The sequence below is a fragment of the Lupinus angustifolius genome, chromosome LG02 (assembly GCF_001865875.1).
Source record: "Lupinus angustifolius cultivar Tanjil chromosome LG02, LupAngTanjil_v1.0, whole genome shotgun sequence".
In the NCBI taxonomy this organism is placed as follows: Eukaryota; Viridiplantae; Streptophyta; class Magnoliopsida; order Fabales; family Fabaceae; genus Lupinus; species Lupinus angustifolius.
The window spans coordinates 14,376,330-14,382,351 of record NC_032010.1 but is presented as its reverse complement, the minus strand read 5'-3'; positions in this window follow the sequence as shown (position 1 = coordinate 14,382,351).

Below are 6,022 nucleotides of genomic sequence, written 5' to 3'. Positions count from 1 at the left end.
TCAAGATCTACTGTCCAGCTTGAAGGGGTGTTGAAATATATTTTAGTATATTTGGTTAATGTTGTATTGAGCTAGTAATTAGTTTAAACTCATTTACCTTTCAGAGTTAGAGTTAGTTGATTAGTTAGCTTTAGTTCTCAAATTAGCTAGTTTTCCTTTATTTTATACTAGCAGTATACTCGTGCATTTAGGTCGCTCCGTCTTAGCTTTGAAAAATATATTTAATATTTATAATTAAATGGAAGATGTAAGTTTTTAGTTAAATGGAGACGTGTGTTAAGTTAATAATACAATATAAATATTAAATTTGTATCAACTGAAGCAAAAAATAGTCATTGAAGTCAAAATACTTACAATATAAAAACATAAAATAACTGAATCAATAATTGAAGTGAAATCTCAATGACATAAATAACATTGTTAATATTAAATCTCAATAATTCATTATCGAGTTCAAATTTTTTTGTTATGTGTAACTGTTTTTAATTCATTACATGTGAGGACTCAAAATAATAGATAATGAAAGTTTCCAAGGAAGTAAAAGTGTAAAAAATAACAAAATTTAAGGAACATAAATGAATGCACCAACAAAATTTACATTATACAAAGTGTCATCTTTGAATCCATAAAAATGAATTCAATATGTATGTAAATAGAAACAAAGTGAGATAACAACAAATATAGACTACAAAATTTAACATGTTAGTTCAATAATTTGCATATAATGCTCATAGAAATGGATTCAGATGAATTTGTAATCCATGACGACAAATTAGTTGTATTTTGGATTCCACACTCCACTACTAATATACACCATCATTATATTTTAAGATGTGCATCTATATGATTTTTTAGTGGGCGAGTAGGTTTACATGAGACCATTTAACTTTGTTGAGGCAAGTGCGAATAATTTGATAAGATACTTGAAAGAAGTTATTTTACGTGAACAACATTATTTTGTAAGCTACCATTATGGATGGCCATGGGTACAAGCAAAAAATACCTGCAACAGGTTGGGTCTGGGTCCATGTTTTTGGTTCCACAGATAATTGAGACCCAAGATTTTAAGACCTGGTGTTGGATGGGTCTGAGCTCGGGCAATGAGGTACTCGGGCCCACAAGTACCCGAATCCGCTATTCCTTCACACACAAACACACACACACACACACACACACATATATATATATATTGTTAGTTCATAATGTTATATTGTTAATTCATAAATGTGATTGTTTTGTTGTTAAACTATAATATTATGTTGTTAAGTGGTGATATCATGTTATGTTATTAATTGATATATAATCCAATATTTTGTCGATTGTACAATTCTTATTAAAACAATTTTGAAATAAAGTCAATTTAAAATGTGTTTAAAACTTTAAACATGTTTTATAATTTTTTTCTCTTGTTGATTACCTAAATAACATATAAGATTGTAAGAAATAAACACATAATTACATAAATTACTCGCAATTATTTTCAATATATTTTATATTTGTGGGAACCCGATGATCTGTTGGGTACCCAAGGACCCATGGGTAGCAGTCCCAATGGGTATTAGCATGGGTGTAGGATGGGTCTGAGTCCAAAAATGAAACAATGAGACGAGTCTGGGTAATGCACTACCCTTACCCATCTTGACCCATCCAGACTCATTGCCATCCTTAGCTACTATTAGGCATTAAGACCTTTTGAAAATAACCAAATGGAAGTTATTAACTTATTATGCTTGAATACTTTTCTTTATATGATCTTAAAATTGTTAAAGTAGTTATTTTATACACCAATATCTTGAGTCTGCGTCTCCTACTTATTTTCTTTCTTCACCAATTCTATTTTTGTTACAAAAATTATTGAAGACCTTTACATTTTTATATAATAGACTGGGATAGAATGACTTTGTTATAACCTAGTTAGTGAAAGCTTGGAAGGTGACTTCTTCTCCTTAATAAGATAATGGTTTAATGTAGAAGGTATATAGAATTCAATTTTCTTTTTATGCATACATAATATGACTTAGATTATGAAAAGTATATAGAAGATTTAGGGGAATAACATTTATGCACATTGGATAGATTATAGAATAGAAATAATTTTATTTATGATTTATGGTTGGTAATATTGTAAATTTCTTATTTAATATTTGATGTAGCTATCAAGGGTGTAATAGTTGCAATATATTGAATTTTTAATCAGTAGGGTTGAATGAGAATGAGATAGGTTCATTTCATATGTATACTCATGTGATCACACTCACTCGGTATTGTTTTTTGATTATAAGACTTTTGCATGAAAAGATAAAATGACCTATTTTCTACAAAAAAATGCATACATATTTTTTAAGAACATTCTCCCTCCAATATTTTTTTATATGACCCTCTTGAAAATTCATATTAATTATTAGTTAATCTAAATAACAACCTAAATAAGTGAGATAATTAATAACACTCTCAAATATCTATTTATAGTTTTATACTATTCGTTAATCAATTAGAATTTTATAAAATAAAGAAAATAAAAAATAGGATTATAAACAGAGAATTTAGATTACCAAAACTTCCTACAATTATATTTCTCTATCTTCACTCAATAACTTGCTATAAGTGCATTTTTTTTTAAATTAATTAGTGTATTAGATAATATAAATTAGGTATTCTAAAAAAGGATCAGAGCAAAATTGGATCCTATAAAAATGAAGAGTGGATATACTTATATAAGGATCATATTTTTGAGAGAATAAATATATATCAAAACATTAACTATAACTAGTAATAGAGAGTAAATTTTTCTTCGTAATAACTTGTGACCATCATTTTATCACTAAGATTTAATATTAGTTGGATTCATTCTCTAAGTTTTAGTAAATTATTAAATAATATTAATTAAGAATGTTTTAAGATATGTTTACGTACATAATTACTAAATATTACATTTAATGTTTTAAAATATTTTAGAATTATTATGTTTTTTTGTCAATATAATTGTAACAATGCATTAAGTTTTCAATGTTAAAGTAAATATGTCATATGCTCAATAAATCACACATTATGGAATTCAATGAATCAAGACAAATTATAACTTAACGATTTCAAATATAAAATAATTAATTATGTGTTCACACTTATTAATGGTTGCGAGAAACTTGCATATTAAAAAGTTCCAACTTGCCAACACTGAATCAGAGGCATCGAGAATGATATAAAACATTAATGACACGAAATGTTAGTCGAAAAATTTAATATTCGACATATTTATTAGTTATAATCCAACAAATTTATATTCATAATAAGTATTGCTTAAAATTATGGAATCATAAATAATTTAAACAAAATATAAATCAAATCAATTGATTATCATAATCAAATCGATTTTTCTTACACCATAAATACAGGTAGAAGATCAAATCACAAAATTAATTATAGGGAACAACTGTTTAATTCTTAGAAAACGGAATAAAGGACATTCAATGACAATCATGCCTAATAATTTTGGTTTCTAAAGTATAACTATCAAGTGCGCAGATACGCAACCTATAAGTGAGGCAACCATTTTTTCCTAGGAATGACAAAAAACTTCATTACACAAATTTAGAATACTTTTAAGTTGAAAATGAATAAGGACAAAAACTATAAAAATAAAGGCAATATTCTTCTACACTCATATAATGAATGTAACATCTAATCATTATATTTTAGAGGTGAGAAAGACAAATATATTCTTACAATCATTACAAACATCAAATGCATTAAAAACAGAAATAAAACAATATGTAAGAATATAATGATTAAAAGACAAACAATGACTTATAGAATTAAATTTGATTCCTAAGAAATGCTAAGAAATTCATTTTTATCATCTTTTTATATTGATAATAATGCATAAAAACTAAACTCATAAACTAAACTACATAAAAGATAAGTAATGTCTAGAGATATTCTTTTTTAATATTTTATTTTTAGCATTATATTTATTTTACAATTTCAATATTTTTTATTTTCTAGTTAGTAACTAATTTTTAATTAAATTTTGTTTCAATAAATTAATATTTTGTATCTTCATTTTATATCATTATTTTTTTATACACTTGTTTTTATTTTTTTATCTATGTTTTTCTATATTTGAAAAAATATGTGTAACACATGAAATATTTGTTAGTTTTTCTAAAATTGAATTTCTTACATGTTACATAATTATGAAATAGATATGATTATGTTTTAGTTCTAATAGTCATTTTATTTTTAAATTCAAATATAGTGATTTCAAGGTTTAGAAATTTGAATAGCATTTATAGTAAAAATAAATTAGGAATATTTCTCTAACACAAATTTAATTTTCATAATTGTAAATCTATAATCGTCTAAACATTAAATATGTTAGAATTTAATTTTAATTATCTTAATTTTGATTGCCATTAATTCTTTGTCTTGTGACCTCTAAAATAATTTTTGCTTTTTGTAACTATTATTTCATAATATTACTATTATATACAAATAATGAAATTAGATGCACACCATATTCTCATTCAATTATTCTAATGGAAAATAATAATGTGCATTTTAATTGAAATTGAAAAAACATATATTTAATTGAAAATAAAAATAAGATCAACTTTAATATATACATCAATTACTTTAATATTATAATTGTTACAAAATAGTAAATATTAAAGAGAAATTCAATCACAAAATCTAATCATCAATCAAATCCTATTATTATAGGTTAAAGGGGATAACCAATTGAACCATTATTATGTTAGTGAAAAATGTGTTGACTTTATAGAGAATTATATATGCTCTTTCTTTATTGTTATAGAAAACATTGATTGCAATAAAAATGTTTTTTTAATAATCTAATAGTTTGAATATATTTCATTCCCATTTTTTTCCTCCTGAGCATCTAGATTGATAAAGAAATATTGTAGGCTTCACCTTTAACATAGAATGAGGAAGCATGAACAATTTCAATGCAATTAAATGTGAGGAACAATTGTTTAATTTTTAGAAAATTAAATAAAAAATATTTAAGGGCAATCATGCCTAATAATTTTCACTTCTAAAGTTTAACTAATAACTCTTTAATTTTTAGAAAAAGAAATAAAATACATTCGAGGACAATTATGTCTAATAATTTCAGCTTATAAAATGTATGTCAAATAACAAAATTAACCTAATAATGTTTTATGTATACCGAAAACTATATAGGCATAAAATTTGTTTGAATAAAAATGGGAGAAAGTAAAAAGATATATAAATTAAACATGCAGGAGTCCCACTTTTTTCCTCTTGGGCATCTAGATTGATAGGAGAAATATGGTAGGCATCACATTTAATGTAGAACGAGGGAGCATGAACAATTTCAATGCAATTAAATGTGGGGAAGAAATGTTTAATGTTTAAAAAATGAAATAGAAGTCATCCAATGATAATTATGCCTAATAATTTTCACTTCTAAAGTGTAACTAGCAAGATACCCGTGCATCAGCGATGCACAGGGGCAATACTTCTTTGCTGCAAGATTAATAACACATATTACATGTACATTTATATGGTTAAGAAACATATGTTACTTGTGCATTTGTATTGTTAAGAACACACATGTGACCTGTGCATTCGCATGACTAAAAACAAACATGTTACTTGTACATTCACATTACTAAGAAAACACATATTACTTGTACATTCGCATAGTTAAAACACACATGTTACTTATACATTCACATTATTAAGAATACACGTCTTACATGTGTATTTGCATATTCAATCACATAAGAAAAAGAAATGACAATTTTTAATTTGAATTTTCTAATAGAAATAACAAAGTGAAAGTCTCAAACATGATACCATATTATTTTTATTAAAATAAATATTTTAAAATTTATAGAAAATGAAATGATTTTTTCAATTTTAAATACTATTTTTTTAATGAAAAAATGGAAATCAAATCATTATACTAAATGAGTTTTTTATTAAAAATATATTTAAAAGTTATATAAAACTTCAATTTGGAATTTGATTTTTCAAT